At 40.1% G+C, this 21,112-nt stretch overlaps 1 protein-coding gene across 9 annotated transcripts in view; it reads right to left on the reverse strand.

Annotated features, from left to right (window-relative positions):
- Nucleotides 1-21,112, reverse strand: part of Arhgap42 (Rho GTPase activating protein 42) — a 246,521-nt gene that overhangs the window by 82,779 nt on the left and 142,630 nt on the right. The gene's annotated exons all lie outside the window — the stretch shown is intronic.

Raw genomic sequence — 21,112 nt, forward strand, 5'->3', positions numbered from 1 at the left:
CAAGAAAAGTTGTCTGACTCTGTAGCTCCCCCTTTTGTATGTCTCTCTTCCCCCTTCCTTTCCCATCCTCCCATGGTTTCTCTTTCTTTCTTTTCCCTTTGTTTCCATCCTTTCCTTCATCCTCAGTTGTATTTCAGCCTGAAACTTGCTATGAAGACCAGTCCAGTCTGAAACAAGTTCTAGCAATTCCCTGTCACTTCCTATAGTGCAGGTGACTGATCACCACTAAACAAGGAAGAGAATACACCCTTCAGAAAAGACTAGAAAGAATTTCCTCAGTGCAGTATAGAGGGTGGCTAGGTGACACTTACATCCAAGTTTTGGTGTTTTGAATAATTCGTTTTTACAGACAAGAAAGATGTTTAGATTTTTGTAGTTTCAAATAATTAAATAAAATTTAAACCGAAACAAATAGAAGATTAGTGACATCTGTATCACATTCTCTGGATGTAACTTTAATAGCTGGCATTTTTTTACTCCTAAACCCTTTTCTTTTCTCTTCTCTTGACTTCTTTTCTTTTTTCCTTTTCTATTCTTTTCTTCTCTTCTTCTAGGTGGGGGTGGCAGAACCTGGAAACAGGATGACCCTTCATGAAGACAGTGAAGAACATTGCTTCCTTGGAAGTATAAGGAAATCCTGACAAGAGTGGGCACATCTGGACTCATCTTCACTAACCCCAGGCCCTGTATGAACCAGGGAATCCTGCTCCATTTATGAGGTCATGTACAACAATTGCATGCTTAAACTACCTTGGCTATTTTAGTGTTTTTCAAGCTGCAGCCTTGACCAGATAAAGCTTTTCATGGGCAAGAATTTCATGGTTTGTTTAAATGCCTACCTCTGGCTTCCATCACTTGGAGTGACTGGTTTTGTGAACCAGTTTTGTGTCAACTTGACACAAGCTAGAGTCATCAGAAAAAAGGAGCCTCGGTTGAGGAAGTGCCTCATTAAGATCAGGCTTTAAGACATTTTCTCAATTAGTGATCAATGAGGAAGGGCCCAGCCCACTGTGGGTGGTGCCATTCATGGGCTGATAGTCCTGGATTCTATAAGAAAGCAGGCTGAGCAAGCCATGGGAAGCAAGCCAGTACACAGCACCCCTCCATAGCCTTTGTATCAGCACCTGCCTCCTGGTCCTGCTTAAGCTCCTGTTCTGACTTGTTCCAATGATGAACAGCAATGTAGAAGTGTAAACCAAACAAATCATTTTCTCCCCAACTTGCTTTATGGTCATGGTTGTTTCATGACAGCAATAGAAACCCTGACTAAGACTCTGAGAGTCCAGCCTGTCTAAAGAAGATGTCCTGTGGCTAGTGTGCACTAGGCCTTGCTCTGGCATGTGCATAAAGTCACGAGGAAGCAAGGTGCTGCTGGGATGGCACTGGACCTATTCCTAAGTGCAGGATTTGGGCAGACTCAGTTGAATGGAGAAGTACTGCCTAAACAATTAGACACCTGAGCTGAGCTTTAGGTGACTCTGAAGTCCTGAGATACACACTGAATATCTGTACAGCCAGGGATTACATCTGCAAAGAAGGGAGGAGAAAAGGAAGTGGTGAACGAGGCAAGAGCCTGTCTCAAAAAAAAAAACAAAAAAAAAAAAAAACAAAAAAAAAACATCATCTCTACATATACTTACTACTTCAGGAGAACATATAGCATTATCATAAGAAACACAATGAAAATTCCATTGAAAAAGGATGATGAACGCACATAACACAGGATGTGAAAAAGACGTTCCTCCAAAGACCAGACAATCCCAAGCTTCAAAATGGGAAGAGGATGCAGTCATTTCAATCAGTATTTCTCAGCCATGGGCACTCATATTTGGCTCTAAAACAAACTGTATTTTCATGTCCTCTATCAGAGAGAATTCTGCTTCCATGCTGGCATGAGGGAACAGCAGATGTTTAATGAGCAAATGAAATTTTGTTTGGTACCGGTAGGCACCTTGACTGTACATATATTCTAACTGCTCAGTCAACTGGTACACAAGACCCAGGGGATCATTCTTCAAACAACCCATAACTGTTTAACTTGGATACAAGACACCTAATATCTGTTTGTGAGCAGCTACACAGGGACAGTCAGGCTGGCAAAGGGGCTTCCCATGCTAGGCACCGAAGGAACTGGGTTCAGGAAGAGGGTGCAGCTGCTGGAAGGACACTTGCATCTCTGTTTCCCCTTAGCATTTGGTGACATTTTGGGAAATGTTAATTTGATGCTAATACATCAACCCGTCTGGCAACACAGAAAGCCATTCTAGAAGCAAGTTTTGAGTTCTTCCTGGCCCAAGAGCTAAGACAAAAAATGAGAAGACATAAAGGAGGCTATAATGTACAAAGTAAGTTCTAGAAAACCAAAAATAGTAATTCACACTACCCTACTGCTACGATACAGTACTCATGTGATACAGGTCTTGCATGAGGATGATTCCAGAAACTAACTCTTATGTCTTGTACAACTAGAATTTTCTCTGAAACCAGTGTCACAGAGGGAAAAAAAATGATCCATGAACCTTTATATGTATTTGATCACATGGCCATTGTCTTCTTTGTGTAACAAAAAGATTAAAAAAAACAAAAACCTACCTATCATCATGACCCTTTCCTGAAGACCGCTTTTGTACTAGGTCACCATTTAAAAAAAGCCAATGACTTCATGAACAGAGACGTGGTTGTGGAAAGGGCTATTGACAGGATGCTGCAGACTTAGGTGAAGTACTGTGTAAGCTGGATTGTGTTAGCACCTTGGCTGAGGCAGACATGTGTGTGTGTGTGTGTGGAAAGCTACAAAACAACAGACACAAATAAAGTAGTCCAAAGTACTGATTCAGTTCTGAGACCACATAACAACTAAAAGTGGCAGCTATTAGCATGGCTGGTAACCTGACTCCTTCTCAAAGCACAGAGCATGGACTCTGCAGAGATCTATAATGGCTGTGTCACTGTGGCTGGACCACACCTTTACTTTACATAGGGCTAGGGGAGCCATGGCAACTCAAATTCCAAGTGTCAACTTCACTATTGGAGTGATTATTTATTACAAAAATCTAATAGTTACAAAATCTTAGGCATATCGTGTATGAGAAAAGATTAAAACACACTACTACTAAAACAGTGCTAACTCAAAACCTGCTGTGGGTACAAGAGAATACTTGGAAGAACAGTGTGGTAGTTTAAATGAGAATGGACCTCATAAACTCAAAGTGTTAATACCCAGTAGCCCAGTTGGTGGAACTGTTTGAGAAGGATTAGGTTTGTTGAGGGAGCTGTGTCAATAGGGGAAGCTGTGAGGTTTCAAAAGACTTGTGACATTCCTGGTGCTGTTCCCCTCCCCCCTCTCATCTATACCTGTGGGCATACTTTACACAATAATGGCCATGGTCTCACACTCTAAAATTGTAAGCACCAAAGAAAATCTTTCCTCTATAACTTGCCTTGGTCTTGGTATCTTATCATAGCAATAGAAAAGCAATTATGACAAAACGATCCCACTACACTTAGATAATTCAAATCGAAATTTTCTAATCATACCTCAGCATATTTTCTCATTTTGTTGGGTTGGATAAGGAGTGAGTCTGGACACTATGCACCTCCTTAGAATTGGGAACAAAACATCCATGGAAGGAGTTACAGAGACAAAGTTTGGAGCTGAGATGAAAGGATGGACCATGTAGAGACTGCCATATCCAGGGATCTACCCCATAATCAACATCCAAACGCTGACACCATTGCATACACTAGCAAGATTTTATTGAAAGGACCCAGATGTAGCTGTCTCTTGTGAGACTATGCTGGGGCCTAGCAAACACAGAAGTGGATGCTCACAGTCAGCTAATGGATGGATCACAGGGCTCCCAATGGAGGAGCTAGAGAAAGTACCCAAGAAGCTAAAGGGATCTGCAACCCTATAGGTGGAACAATATTATGGACTAACCAGTACCCCGGAGCTCTTGACTCTAGCTGCATATGTATCAAAAGATGGCCTAGTCGGCCATCACTGGAAAGAGAGGCCCATTGGACTTGCAAACTTTATATGCCCCAGTACAGGGGAACGCCAGGGCCAAAAAGGGGGAGTGGGTGGGTAGGGGAGTGGGGGTGGGTGGGTATGGGGGACTTTTGGTATAGCATTGGAAATGTAAATGAGCTAAATACCTAATAAAAAATGGGGAAAAAAAAAGGAGTGAGTCTGAGACAGAGTCTCATATTGCATCCCAGACTAGCCCAGAACTCTCTATATATTCTAGGTACCAAGAGCCCTTCCTCAGCCTCCAGAGTTATCTATCATATTGGTTACATTATTTTCTATAGAACACTACTACAAACACCTATTCAAATAGCAATATTGGCAAACATTAAATTACAGCTCAAAAATTCCTTATTTTTAAATAAGGAATAAATATTTTAAACTTCTTTTACAAGTAGAATGTACACTTAGGATTAATTCTGAAGATTATTTCATTGTTGCAATTGCCACTCAGGCCACTACAAAATTTACCCTGTAACTAATTATGTCATCACTATAGTGACTCCATTGTCTACATCCTAAGAGCTACATGCTTTGAGATATCAGCACCAGGTTAGTACTGAGGATGATGGTGTGAAGAATATCAACAGGCACAGTTCTACTTTAAAATAAGGGCCTTGTTTTATTTTATTGTTTTCTATTTTCTCTCTGTGTGTTTTTTGCCTGCATGTTTGCCTACACAGCACACACATGCCTGATATCCATGGAGACCAAAAGAGGAGTCATATCCCCTGAAACTGAAGTTACAGAGGTTACATGCCAGGTAGATGCTGTGAGTTAAACCTGAGTCCTCTGCAAGACCAAGGATTGATCTTAAGAACTGAGCCCTCTCTCCAGACCCTGAGTGTACGTACAAATAATCACCATGGTAGACATTGGCACATAGGCACAATCAAGACAGCACCAACAGCCACCTCCAGGTAGGATTCTCCCTCGGCTTTGGTTGTTGTTTTGTTGAGACAAGATCTCCTATATCCCATTGGCCTTAACTTTGCTATCCATTTGAGAATGAACTTGAACTCATCATCCTCCTGCTTCAGCCTCTAGAAGGCTGAGATTGCAGGCCTGTATCATCTGTCTAGCTTTTTGTAATGCTGGAGTTTGTATCTTATAAAAGGACAGAGAGTCTCTTCTTTGTAACATGTGCTTCACAAGGTTCCTGGGCCCAAGGCATCCCCCATGTAGACATCCTATTGATTGGGAGCCTCTGTGTAGCTTGTATAACAATACCCTTCCAGTGGATGGATGTCTCTGTGATTTCCTATCTCATCAGTCCATTCCCCACCAACTTCCCCACCCCAGAATGCCAACAGACAGACATTCCTGAGTAGTTGCAACATTCTCATCCCCCATATTGCCCCTTTCCCAATGACATCACCATGAGTAAATGATATTCAACATAACAAAACAATCTCATATTTGGACATACAAGGCATCCTATACATGAGAAAGAAGGATACAAAAATAGACACAGATAATACAGACATGAAAGCAGACTCAGCACAGAGAACAGAAAACCCAAAGTGTAATAAGGATGAGAAGAGATGTTCAGGCTCATTAACAAACAGAGAATACTAAAGGAATTCGTAAGATGTTCACATTATAATTATTAGATGTTGCCAAACACTAGAGAATTGAATGACATTGGCTGGCAAGATTACTCAGTAAGTAAAGATGTTTGCTACCCAGATGACGACCTAGTGTTGATGCCCAGGACCCACGTGGTGGAAGGGGAGACCTGATGCTCACCACTTGTTCTCTGATAGCCTACACACTTGTAGCATACATGCATCACAAACATACACAAAGTAAATAAGTGAATAAATAAATATGAAGAAATGTGAATGCTAATATAGAAGACTCTGGTCTTCTCCTTCTTCTGGAACTGAATGGGCACATTCCATTTTAGAGGGAAGGGTTGTCATAAGCATCCCAGACAGACCTGCCCTCAGAAACAAGCTCTAAGTGATTTTTAAAGAACAAGCTGACATCTTGTTCATCAGTACACCTTTTATAAATCATTAACTTTAGCCTTTCCCCCACTTCTCTGCCTGTATCTTATGCATAAATATGTATACATATCATGTATGTGCATGGAGGCCAGAGATAGACTTCAAGTGACTTTTGTTCATCAAAGCAGGGTCTTTCTCTTTAGCGCCAAGCTCATAAGTATATTTACTCTTGCTAGTCAGCTTGACCCCCACTCTCTGTATTTCCGGCATTGGAATTACTGTGGGTTCTTGTGCCCACCTGGTGTTTGGATGTTTTTTACAAACCTAAACTCCAATACTGACACTTACACAGCAAGCATTGTACCCAGTGTGCTCTCTTCTCATTAACTTCGACCTCTTTACCATGTTATTTTATATCTGATACCTATACTCTGAGGTGACCATGACTAAAAGATTAAGAGGGGAACAAATCTTTCGTAAAATTGGAGAGAAACAATTTGCCTACGCTAAAAGGTAAGCTTGCCAAAATTTTACTTTGTGAGCTGATACTATCATAGTAACCAGAGCAAGGTCAGGTGTCAGTAGAAGCACTGTGGGTAATCAACAGACAACCCGGGCTATTTGCACACACACACACACACACACACACACACACACACACACACACTGCAGCAAATAAACCACAGAAGCTCTTCTTTCTTCCAGAAAAATGTAGGGTAAAGGCAGGTCAGAGGAAGAATGAGAGAGGGCACAATGGGGAGGGGAAAGAAGAGCAACAAAAGGAGATGGAGGGAGGAAAGGGATCAGAGGAGGGAAAGCCATGGTGCAAGGAGTTCTGAAGTTTGAGGCCTTCTGGCAGAGAGGGCTCCAGAGCAGGTAGGAGGGTTGGTCTCTCATCTCTGCTTGGCCTTTGTGAGCCAAGCATCAGGAGGAGGGCAATATGAATGGGCTATGATATGATGGGCTCTGACACAATGTTATAAATAAAATTACCGTTTTGTAACTCTATATTCCAAACAGGACATTTTGAAAATAACTCTGGGCAACTGAATTCTGAGATGCCCCTATTAAAGTTACCCAAACTTCTTTTCTACCCTAAGCATTAAATTTTCCCTTTGTTTGCAGATCACTGAAATAGATAAACCTGGTGCAATATAGTAGTGTGACAAAAGTTAAATAGTATGCTTGAGATAGGAACTATTTGTGATTGGAACTCAGGAAGGTATTCTCCTCTAGTCCTGAGGGACAGGCACTAGCAGGCAGAAGTCAAATTTTATATTGTATTAATTTTAAAGCTGTTTTACATAAAATCTCCTAGAATCAGAGATTGGGGGCAAAGTTCCTGCTAAAGCTTTGTGTGTGTATGTGTGTGTGTGTGTGTGTGTGTGAGTGTTTGTATATGTATATGTGTATGTGTGTACATGTACATGTTTGTGCCTGCAGGTTCACATGTGTGTGCATGTGTATATGTGTGGTGAGCACATGTTTGTATGTGAATGTCCTGTGTGTGTGTGTGTGTGTGTGCATGCTTGTAAGTGTGAGGGATTTTGATGTAGATCTTAGGCAATAAAATGGAAGGAAAGTGAATGTGAAACAGGAAGGATAGCCAGCACAAGGGTTCATGACCAAAGTAGCCACTGTAGCAGGAGGAAGTATCCAGGGGCTCAGAAAATACAACACTTCTCATTCACTCCTTAGAAAGCCCCTGTACCTTGGTGAGCAGCAGCAGATAGCACTCTTGCCCAGATGTCTGCTCACCTTTTCCTCCAGAGGAGAGTCAGCCTCCAGGGAGGGCTCTGACTCCAGGACTCAGCCAGGAGGCAGAGCTGAGACCCAGACCTCTGAGCACCTTCCCCACCAGAGGATAATCAGCCTCCAGGGAGGGCTCTCACCAGACTCAGGTGAGAGCACCATCTTATATCCCAGGTCTCTCGGAGACCAGTCCCCTTAGGAGAGCACGTGGGCCACAGAAGCAACACAGCTTCTTATATAGGGTCCCTTCTGGTCTACATCTTCTTCAGCCAGGAGGCAGAGCTGAGACCCAGACCTCTGGGCCCCATCCCCACCAGAGGAAAATCGGCCTCCAGGGAAGGCTCTGACCCTGGGACTCAGGTGAGAGCACCATCTTGTATCCTGGGTCTCTCAAAGATCAGTCTGTACAGGAGAGTGTGCAAGCTACAGAAGCAGCAGAGCTTCTTGAACAAGGTCCCTTCGGGCCTTCATCTTCAGCCAGGAGGAGGAGCTGAGACTCAGACCTCTGGGCAACTTCCCTGCCAGAAGACAGCCTCCAGGGAGGACTCTGACCCCGGGACTCAGGTGATAATCCATTTTGCATCCCATGCCTCTCAGAGACCAGTCCAAGCAGGAGAGCACATGGGCTGCAGAAGCCACAGAACTTCTTGGACAGTCTCTTCCTGCCTTCACCTTCAGCCAGGAGGTGGAGCTAAACTCCAAACCTCTGTGCACTGTCCTTCCAAGAGAAGAGCTTGCCTGCAAAGAGTGCTCTGATCAATGGGACTCAGGAGAGAGTTGAACTCCCAGGAGTGCTGACAGAGGCTAACAGAATCACAGAAGGAACAAGCTCGAGCCAGAGACAGCTAAAACATCTAACAGCAGAGATTTCCAAATGGCAAGAGGGAAATGTAAGAATCTTACTAAGAGAAACCAAGAGCACTCAGCATCATCAAAACCCAGTACTCCCAGCACAGCAAGTCCTGGATACCCCAACACACCCAAAAAGCAAGATTCGGGTTTAAAACCATATCTCATGATGCTGGTAGAGGATTTTAAGGCATTAATAACTCACTTAAAGAAATACAGGAGAATACTGCTAAACAGGTAGAGGTCCTTAAAGAGGAAGCACAAAAAATCCCTTAAAGAATCCCAGGAAAACACTGCAAAACAGGTAGAAGTCCTTAAAGAGGAAATATAAAAATTCCTTTAAAAATTAAAGGAAAACACAAACAAACAGGTGATGGAATTGAACAAAACCATCCAAGATCTAAAAATAAAAGTAGAAACAATAAGAATACGCAAAGGGAGACAACTCTGGAGATAGAAATCCTAGGAAAGAAATCAGGAACCATAGATGCGAGCATCAACAACAGAATACAAGAGATGGAAGAGAGAATCTCAGGTGCAGAAGATTCCATAGAGAACATGGAAACAACAATCAAAAAAAAAATGCAAAATGCAAAAAAGATCCTAACTCAAAACATCCAGGAAAACCAGGACACAATTAGAAGACCAAAACAAAGGATAGTAGGTATAGATGAGCATGAGGACTTTCAACTTAAAGGGCCAGTAAATATCTTCCACAAAATTATAGAAGAAAACTTCCCTAACCTTAATAAAGAGATGACAATGAACATACAAGAAACCTACAGAACTACAAATAGACTGGACCAGAAAAGAAATTCCTCCCGACACATAATAATAAAAACAACAAGTACACTAAATAAAGATAAAATATTAAAAGCAATAAGGGAAAAAGGTCAACAACCATATAAAGGTAGACCTATTAGAATTACACCAGACTTTTCACCAGAGACTATGAAAGACAGAAGATCCTGGATGGACCCTAAGAGAAAACAAATGCCAGCCCAGGCTAAAATAGCTAGCAAAACTCTCAATTGTCATAGATGGAGAAACCAAAGTATTCCATGACAAAACAAAATGCACAAAATATCTTTCCATGAATCCAGCCCTTCAAAGGATAATAAAAGGAAAACATCAACACAAGGAGGGAAACTATGCCCCAGAAAAAAATAAGAAAGTAATCCTTCAACAAACATAAAAGAAGATAGCTGCAAGAACAGAATTCCAACTCTAAAAACAAAAATAACAGGAAGCAACAATTACTATTCCTTAATATCTCTTGATGTTAATGGACTCAATTCCCCAATAAAAAGACATAGACAAATGGACTGGCTACATGAACAGGACCCAACATTTTACTGCATACAGAAAACCTACCTCATGGACATGGACAGACACTACCTCAGAATGAAAGGCTGGAAAGCAATTTTCCAAGCAAATGGTCTGAAGAAACAAGCTGGAGTGGCAATTTTAATATCAAATAAAATCGACTTCTAAACCATAGTTATCAAAAAAGACAAGGAGGGGCACTTCATACTCATCAAAGGTAAAATCTTCCAAGATGAACTCTCAATTCTGAATATGTATGCTCCAAATACATGGGCATCCACATTCATTAAAGAAACTATAGTAAAGCTCAAAGCACATATTGCACCTCACACAATAACAGTGAGAGACTTCAACACCCCACTCTCATGAGTGGACAGATCCTAGAAACAAAAACTAAACAGAGACTCATTGAAACTAACAGAAGTTATGAAACAAATGGATTTAACAGATATCTATAGAACATTTTGTCGTAAAACAAAAGGATATATCTTCTTCTCAGCGCCTCATGATACATTCTCCAAAACTGAACATATAATTGGTCACAAAACAGGCCTCAACAGATACAAAAATATTGAAATTATCCCATGCATTCTATCAGATCACCATGGGCTAAGGTTAATTTTAAATAACAACATCAAGAATAGAAAGTCAACATTCACATGGAAGCTGAACAACATTCTATGATATCTTGGTCAAGGAAGAAATAAAGAAAGACATTAAAGACTGCTTAGAGTTTAATGAAAATGAAGCCACAACATACCCAAACTTATGGGACACAATGAAGGCAGTCCTAAGAGGAAAAGTCATAGCTCTGATTGCCACCAAAAAGAAACTAGAGAGAGAGCATACACTAGCTGCCTGACAGCACACCTAAAAGCTTTAGAACAAAAGAAAGCAAATTCACCCAAGAGGAGTAGACTGAAGGAAATAATCAAACTCAGGGCTGAAATCAACCAAGTGGAAACAAAACAAACAATACAAATAATTAACCAAACCAGGAGTTGGTTTTTTGAAAAAAAAAATCAACACGATAGATAAATCCTTATACTAACTAGAGGGCACAGGGACAGTATCCTAATTAACAAAATCAGAAATGAAAAGGAAGACATAACAACAGATCCTGAGCAAATCCAAAACATCATCAGATCCTACTCCAAAAAGCTATACTCAACAAAATGGGAAAAGCTGGATGAAATGGACAATTTTCTAGACAGATACAAGCTACCAAAGTTGAACCAGGATCAGATTAGTGATCTAAACAGTTGCATAAAGAAAAAAAAAATTAGTCGTTTATAGTCTCCCAACCAAAGAAAGCACAGGACGAGATGGGTTTAGTGCAGCGTTCTATCACACATTCAAAGAAGATCGAATTCCAATTCTCCTCAGACTATTCCATAATGGAGAAACAGAAGGTACTCTACCGAATTTATTCTATGATGCCACAATTACTCTGATACCTAAGCCACACAAAAACCCAACAAAGAAAGAGAATTTCAGACCAATTTCCCTTATGAATATCAATGCAAAAATACTCAATAAAATTCTCTCAAACCAAATAAAAAAACACACCAAAATGATCATCCATCATGGTCAAGTAGGTTTCATCCCAGGGAAGGTTAAGTAGACAGAAATCTATCAAACTATTCCACTACATAAACAAACTCAAACACAAAAACCACATGATCATCTCTTTAGTTGCTCAGAAAGTATTTGACAAAATTCAACACCCATTCATGATAAAAGTCTTGGAAAGATCAGGAATTCAAGGACCATACCTAAACATAATAAAAGCAATATACACCAAACCAGTAGCCACCATCAAATTAAATGGAGAGAAGCTTGAAGCAATCCCACTAAATTCAGGGACTAGACAAAGCTGGCGACTTTCTCCCTACCTATTCAATATACTACTTGAAGTCCTAGCCAGAGCAATTCAACAACAAAAAGAGATCAAGGGAATACAAATTGGAAAGGAAGAAGTCAAAATATCAGTATTTGCAGATGATATGATAGTATATGTGAGTGACCCTAAAAATTCCAACAAAGAACTCCTAAACCTGATAAACAGCTTCAGTGAAATAACTGGATATAAAATTAACTCAAACAACTCAGTAGCCTTTTTCTTCACAAAGGATAAACAGGCTGAGAAAGAAATTAGGGCAATAAGACCCTTCACAATAGTCACAAATAATATAAAATACCTTGGTGTGACTCTAAGGAAGTGAAAGGTCTGAAGGATAAGAACTTCAAGTCTCTGAAGAAAGAAATTGAAGAAGATCTCAGAAGATGGAAAGATCTCCCATGCTCAGGGATTGGTAAGATTAATATAGTAAAAATGGCTATCTTGCCTAAAGCAATCTACAGATTCTATGCAATCCCTTTCAAAATTCCAACTCAATTCTTCACAGAGTTAGAAAGGCCAATTTGCAAATTCATCTGGAGTATCAAAAATCCTAGGATAACAAAAACTATTCACAACAATAAAAGAACCTCTGGGATAATCACCATGCCTGACCTCAAGCTGTACTACAGAGCAATTGTGGTAAAAACTGCATGGTACTAGTACAGCGACAGACAGGTAGATCAATGGAATATAATTGAAGACCCAGAAATGAACCCAAACACCTATGGTCACTTGATCTTTGACAAAGGAGCTAAAACCATGTAGTGGGAAAAAAGAGAGCATTTTCAACAAATGGTACTGGCTCAACTGGCAGTTATAATGTAGAAGAATATGAATTGATCCATTCTTATCTCCTTGTACAAAGCTCAAGTCTAAGTGGATCATGGAACTCCACATAAAACCAGAGACACTGAAACTTATAGCGGAGAAACTGTGGAAAAGCCTTGAAGACATGGGTACAGGGGAAAAATTCCTGAACAGAACAGCAATGGCTTGTGCTGTAAGATCAATAGACAAATCGGACCCCATAAAATTGCAAAGCTTCTATAAGGCAAAAGACAGTCAATAAGACAAAAAGGCTACCAACATATTGGGAAAGGATCTCTATCAATTCTGAATCCAATGGGGATTAATATCCAATATATACAAAGAACACAAGAAGCTGGACTACAAAAAATCAAATAACCCTATTGAAAATGGGGTAGAGAGCTAAACAAAGAATTCTCAACTGAGGAATACCGAATGGCTGAGAAGCACCTGAAAAAAAGTTCAACACCCTTAATCCTCAGGGAAATGCAAATCAAAACAACTCTGGGATTCCACCTCACACCAGTCAGAATGGCTAATATCAAAAATTCAGGTGACAGCAGATGCTGGCTAGGATGTGGAGAAAGAGGAACACTCCTCCATTGCTGGTGGAATTGCAAGCTGGTACAACTACTCTGGAAATCAATCTGGTGGTTTCTCAGAAAACTGGACATAGCACTACCAGAAGATCCAGTAATACCTCTCCTGGACATATATTCAGAAGATGTTCCAACTGTTAATAAGGACACATGTTCCACTATGTTCATAGCAGCCTCATTTATAGTAACCAGAAGCTGGAAAGAACCCAGATGTTCCTCAACAAAGGATTGGATACAGAAAATTTGGTAATATACACAATGGAATACTACTCAGCTATTAAAAATAATGAATTTATGAAATTCTTGGGCAAATGGATGGATCTGGAGGATATCATCCTGAGTGAGGTAACCCAATCACAAAAGAAGTCATTAGATATGCACTCACTGATAAGTGGATATTAGAACAGAAACTTAGAATGCCCAAGATACAATTTGCCAAACACATGAAACTCAAGAAGAAGGAAGAGCAAAGTGTGGACACTACGATCCCTCTTAGAAGATGGAACAAATACCCATGGAAGGAGTTATAGAGACAACGTTCAGAGCTGGGACGGAAGGAAGGACCATCCAGAAACTGCCCCACCCGGGGATCCATCCCACAAACAACCACCAAACCCAGACACTATTGCATATGCCAGCAAGATTTTGCTGACAGGACCCTGATATAGCTATCTCTTGTGAGGCTATGCTAATGCTTGGCAAATACAGACGTAGATGCTCACAGTCATTTATTGGATGGAACACAGGGCCCCCAATGAAGGAGCTAGAGAAAGTACCCAAGGAGCTAAAGGGGTCTGCAACCCTATGGGAGAAACAAGAATATGAACTAATCAGTACCACCCCCCCCCCAGAGTTTGTGTCTCTAGTTGCACATGTAGCAGAGGATGGCCTAGTTGGCCATCAATGGGAGGAGAAGCCCTTGGTCTTACAAAGATTATATGCCCCAGTACAAGGGAATGCCAGGGCCAGTAAGCATGAGAGGTGGGTTGGGGAGCAAGCAGGACAGGGGGTCGGTATGGGGGACTTTTGGGATAGCATTTGAAATGTAAATGAAGAAAATATCTAATAAAAATTTTAAAAATTGAAATTGCACTCTCTAATTCCTTCTTATTAATCAAACCTTGTCTTGAGTGTCAGGAAGCCTACTGCAGTTCAGATGGTCACAATACCCATTCTGCAGCCGTGGAGTACCCAGAGCAGTAGTGTGGTGCCCTGTCAGGAGTCTAGTTCAGATGGTTAAAATTCCTCTCCTGCAGCTTTGGAAGACCCAGGGCAACAATGTGCTGGTCAGTCAGGAGTCGAAAGGACAAGAGGGGTCAGTGAATATAAAGCCTCTCACCCAAAGTTCAGAAGAGTGACATATAAAGGGGACAAGAGGAGAGATCCAGAGAGTGAAACCTAAGGGATAAACTGGCCTTAACATCAAACACATAAGATCTTTGATGTATATTATCTTTATGACTTTGAGATAAGGTAAAGGATGGCCTTCATGTGACCTGCAAGCTCGTTGAATCAGTCTATATACTTTCCTATGACAGACCACTCGGTAATATTTATGGGTAAGAAACAGTGAATTACCAGGATTCCAACCTAAAAAGTAAGACTTCGAGGTTCTTGGAAATGAACAACCACCATATTTATCATGGTGGTGCAGCCCCCATTAAATCATAACACCAACAATAGTGTACTGCTTAGTTGCAGTATTTAAAAGAAATGAGTGTGTGCGTGTGTATGTGTGTGTGTGTGTGTGTGTGTGTGTGTGTGTGTGTGTGTGTGTGTGTGTTAGAGAGAGAGCGTGTGTTAGAGAGAGCACCCTGAAGTTTTGGACACTGCACATCCCTGACTACTACTAGCTCAGAATTAGCTCTCCTCCTTAAAACTGGCTTCATTAAAATCTCTTTTGACGGCTATCATTTTTCACAGTAACAGACCCTCTGACTTGTACTTGGACAAATGGGTACCAAGAATAGAGAGCACAGTTTCCAATCCCTTAGAAAGATATGTTCATCTGACTAGTACCTGAGAAACATTGGGAACAACTTCTAGAAACTTTCTAAAAAGCCCGTATCTCATTTAATCTTCAGTACCACAGACAGAGGACATGGTCCCAACTTACATTGTAAAATGCTCTTGCCTAGCTCTGATTTTCTTTCATTAACTGCATTTTTTTAACTTAAAAAATGTGTGTGTGTGTGTGTGTGTGTGTGTGTGTGTGTGTGTGTGCATGTGTGTGTGTTCAGGTAACCACAGAGGTCATATGGGGGTGTGAGATCCCTTGGAGCTAGAGTTACAGGCATTTATAACCCACAGGATATGGGTTATGGGTCTCAAACTCCAATACTCTGATAAAGTTGTGACCATCCTTAACTGCTGAGCCATCTCTCCAGATATCTTCACTGATGTTTGATTGATAGATAGATAGATAGATAGATAGATGCTAGATAGATAACAAATAGACTTTTAAAAGAAGGATGAAAACGATGAAAGACTAAATTGCATAAATCTACTAAAATGAGAAAGAAAGAGAGAGAGAGAGAGAGAGAGAGAGAGAGAGAGAGAGAGAGAGAGAGAAGGAAGGAAGGAAAGAAGAGAGAAGGTAAGAAAAGAGAAAACAGAAGGTGAGAAAAGCTTTAGAAGTTTGTAGTGACCACACCCTGTGAGCTGACAACCAAACCCTGATGCCAGGCTGGAGCTATGCCTGTGGTTAGTAGAGCACATGCCTAGCATGCAGGAAGCCCTAGGTTCAATATCTAACACAACATAAGCCAGGGATGGTAACAAAAGTCTGTAACCCAGGCATTCCAGAGATGCATCCTCAGCTATACAGTGAGTTCGAGGCCAGCCCAGGATACATGAGCCCTGTCTCTTAAACAGAATAGCAGTCATCCTTTTCTCCCACCTTCCTTCTCCTCCTTGTTCTCATTCTTCTCTCAACACCTGAGCACAGCTGAAGTGGACAAGACAATGTCTCCAGCGTCACCTCCCTGGGGAAGTGTGAACTGTAAGAATTGCCTGTTCCTACACACCAGCTCTGGATACCTCAGATACTCTCTGGTCTTCCTTTTGGTCACAGATTCCAAGGACAGAACCCCATTCCCATTCCTGAAATTTCACATCAGCTGGTGAGGACAGCTCAAGGCTGAAAGCAGGAAAGGAGACACTATGGCCAACCAAGGTGAAAGCAACACTACAGACCAGAGCCCTCACTCTCAAAAGATAAAATAAAATATAAACAAAACAACAAAACCCCGGAACAAGGCTCATCTCTTTCATGTATTTGCAAAAAGTTTCAAAGAAATAGGAGATAGCTGGTGATTTGTGACTTAGTACACAGACAGGCACAGAGAGGTCACTGTTTCTCATTATATCTTTAGCAAATAGTTTTAACAGTGATCTCTGATCATATTTGGGACTTTACTAAACTAAGTGGTGGAAGTAAACACCAGGGAAGGAGGCAGAATACATATTTCCTTCAAGTGTGCATGCCAGGTAACTTCAATAGGAGAAAGATTGTTGAGTTGGAACTTTAGCAGTTAGAATTAGCAGACGTGACTCTAAAAGGAAAAAAGCCAAAATTAATTATTAGCTTTATAATTCTTCTTTTTCAACTGTCAACACACCAACCAATACAAATCAAACTTTAAGTTTGGCAATTTTAACAGATTTAAATTGTCAGATTTTTTTTTGTTTCCATAAGAAATGAACCTATTAAAAGGACAGACAACTTTATATTAAAATACTACTTGAGACCTATCCTCCTGTTAATCACAATGAAAATGGTGATGGCTTGTCATTTTTGTCAACTACTTAACAATTTTTAAGGTTTTTTTTTCCCTCTCTCTTTTACTGAGAGCCATTTGCTCATTTTCTGTGGCTACATAAAAGGAGTCTGGCAATATAACCTAATGAGTAAAGATGTTGGCAGCCAAATATTTTGTGACCTGAGTTTGACCCTAGGACCCACATGGTAGAAAAACAAAACTCTCACAAGTTGTCTGGTCTTTACATACATGGCATGCTGTATCATCTCAAATAAATAAATAAATAAATACATAAATAAATAAATAAATAAATAAATGAATAAATAAATACAATAATTTAAAAACTTTTTAGTGGGAATTTTTACCCAATTTAAGTCATTCTGAATATTAACAGTCCTTGATAATTGGAAACTTCATTTTATTTTCTAGTAAATTCACATTATTCTAATTACCTTACAAATAAAAATATCACAAAACCCAGAGTTTGTTTTAAAGTAGAAGGTAAGAATACGTTTTACCTATCTTATCAACTCTGAAGATATCTTTCTGTATCATGAAGTTTAATTTTATCACCAGAGTAGGAACATCTGACCAAAACCAAATTACATAAAACAACGATGAAATTTTAAACACTGACTCAAGATTCCTACATCAATCTCCAATAACACATAAAAATGCACATGTGTGCTCACACACACACAGATACACACCCCCCACATATATGAGCACATACTCTCAGTTATAGTCACACATACACCCACGCATAAACATACATGCACATACACATATACATAACTATGCATGTACACATGCACACACATATGCACACATTCCTAACTTTATCTCTGAAGTGTAGCACTGGTTAAGGATCCCATTTCCCAGCTCCTGAGGGAATTCTTATTATGCACATACTACTAGCATTCTGGAGAACATATGATGGGCTCTGGAGTGAAGGCCAGGGTAGAGGAAACAACTTACAACTTTGTTTAGCTGAACACAAAACTGAACTGTCACATGGTGACCATATGTTCTCCATCTCCACAGAGGGAACCAGAAGGGAAATGACCAAAGGAAAGCTATTTATGTTAGTCATCAGGAGGGTTGTTAAAGCACTGTAGCATACCAGATTACGCTAATTAGCAGAAGCAGTTGGGGAATCTTCTTCCTGTTAGTCATGCTGTGTATGGGAACCCAGTCTCTTTTTAAAGAACAGGCAGCATTTAGCAGATTTAGGGATCACTGTAATTGATGAGAGACCTGACATTTTCCTTTAAGATTTGTCTAGAATCATCTCTGGGATTTTCATCATGAAAGCTACATTCTTCTTCATTTAATTCTAAGCAGACATTGTACATATTCAGTTCCAATTGTATTTGCAAAGATGGCTTCCTTTTGATAATATTTTGTAAATAAAAACATAAAACATCAAATTTTATGGTGAACCTTTGAGACAAGAGGGGCAATGCCCCTTCTTAGACTGTGTCAGTACAATACAACTGATTCATGTGGATACAGAATTTCAGTGACCATTCACATCAAGAGTCACTAAAGAGTCTTGGCTTTCAGGACCACAGGATTCTCTCTAGATGCAGCAACCAATCCCCAACCCACTTCTACTCCTTGATGGTATGAGCTGCAGAATGAAATGCATGGAGTGCATGAAGGGCGAGGCTTACCTCTCAGACAGACTGATTATCACAGTATGTGGGTCATCTCAAGAAATGACACAAAAGGGGGCTACTTTACCACCTCAAGCAGAACAAATCCTAAGATTTGATTTACTTATTTCTTGAATGTGATAACTGAGAGTCCTGAGGATCATCAATAACAAGACACAGTCCCCGTACCTGAAGCCTTCATCGTATAATGTAGGGAAAGGGAGACGAGCCACAGTATAACAAACAAATATAAAAATATAAGAAAACAAATGAAACATCAGCTAGGCATCAGGAAATCAGGATGACTGTAAAGGGCAACTTAGACACTATCTGGGCTGACAAGTTATAACCATTCTATACATCCAAAATCTCTTATATCCTACCCCACGTACATCACATTTACACCATTAGAAACTAATGTTTTAATGGTGTGGGGCTAGAATTGAAGAATGCTTAGATCACATCTATTTTAAGTGTGATTTTTTTTTTGGAAGTAACATGAAGAAATTATTTGAGAATGGAGATATAAGAAAGAAATATCTGGATTGAATAAAAGCAATAAAATAGGAATGGAGGGACTATTTCAGGAAACCATTGAATTGGTGATATTAAAACGAGAGTAAGATGTTGCACAAAAGGATGGTGAAGGTTTCTAGTTAGAAAAAACAAAGCATACATGCAGGTTTTGTCTGTGGAAATGAGTCTGTACACCCTGTACCGAGTTACTGTCATAACTATGAAAGTGTTGTTTTTAAACTGAAAGAAAAATTAGGTATTGGAATTGTAAACAATACGAGTTACGAGTCAGGTTCCAGACAGTCACCTGAGTGCTGAGCCACTAGAATAAGGGACCACAGACAACCTGGACACCTCAGCACTGCTCGGTCCTTCTCCTAGACAGGAATCAGTTACCATCACCAAACATTAACATTTCGAGAGGAAGAGCTGAGGCTTCGAATTTAGTCCAGTACAACAGTGGCCAGGAACATGTTTAATGCCCGGTACAGAGACATAACCAAGCAAGCAACAGCAAAAACAACACTCAGTCAGAAAAACAGGATTATTTGTCATCATGTAGTAGTGGTAGAATGATTATGTAACCCAAGATAGGAGACATGTCCACCAACTTCATTTCCTTCAGGAATGTCTACAACTGTCCTGCTACACATTAAGTCACTTCCGTGGCTCATCAAGTATTTGCTGAACACATGGGTCTTGAAGTACAAAATACAGTGCAGAAAAGTCAGGTGCCAAGCAGACTATGCTACAAAGATCACAAAGCTTTAACAGACAAAGTAGCTTCTACAGTAGGGATGCTGAAATCTTACTAAGAAACATGAGAAAATGCATATCAAAGTATGAGTTGATTCTACTGTGCTCTTAGAGGCAATGGAGAACCCACACTACTTTCACAATAAATTTGTTTAATGTCCACCTTTATTATCTTTTATTATGCATTGTGGGACTATGTGCACATAATTGCAACCCCTATGGAAGACAGGAGAGGACATCAGAACCTCTACACATGAAGTAACAGGAGACTCTGAGCCCCCCCTCCCCTAATGAAGCTTGGAGCCTCTGCTGGAATGGTATGTACTCTTAATTGCTAAGTCATTGCTCTAACCCCAAGATCCACTTCAATACAATGATAGCCTCCTCCCACACATAGAAGATGCCAGTGGTGAAACACATTTTGTAAAGATTTTGTTAAAACACACTTCTTCTATAAAGAATATTGTCCAAATTTCTTCTATTAAGAATATTATCCTCTGTGAAGAATATTAGAAACACTTGCTTTATGAATCTAAAAGCCAAGTTATCTGAAATAATCATTTAAGGTATTTTATGATAAATATGAGAAATTGGTTACTTTTGAAAAACAATACCATTTTAGGCTTCATAAGACAAATAGTAATTTGCTTTCTTCCACATGTCTTTAAAACTGAAGAATTTTAAAGCTGGCAGGAAAGAGAGCAGACATGTAAGCACAAACATGTGCATGGCTCTCCCACCATCCACATGCATGACTCCCCCACCGCCTCCACTTGGTTTTTCATCTGCTATCCTACTTTTCCCATGCTGTGCTTCATGCATGTCTCTATCCCATAAATAGCTCACAAGGTGATCAGATTAAATCAGATGAACGGGTTAAGTGGCACAATTAAGACTGTCTATGAGTGTTCTCCTACCTGTATTCTCTTGCTCTTGCTCTTGTTCCCTTGATCCCCCCCTCTCTGCCTTCCCTTTCCTCTTCTCTCCATGTGGCCATGGCCAGCCTTCCCTATTCTCTCCCTCTCTCTGCCTTTCTACAATAAATGCCTTAAAACCAAAAAAAAAAAAAAAAAAAGGAGAAGAAGAATAGGAAAGAAAAGACTGTCTATGAGTTACAAATAAATAAAAAGACCCAGAAAAATAGTCTAATCTTGTCACTTGAAATAACAAAACCAGACACACAAAAACAGAAACTGGAGAATA

Source organism: Mus musculus, chromosome 9, assembly GCF_000001635.26.
Source record: "Mus musculus strain C57BL/6J chromosome 9, GRCm38.p6 C57BL/6J".
Classification (NCBI taxonomy): domain Eukaryota; kingdom Metazoa; phylum Chordata; class Mammalia; order Rodentia; family Muridae; genus Mus; species Mus musculus.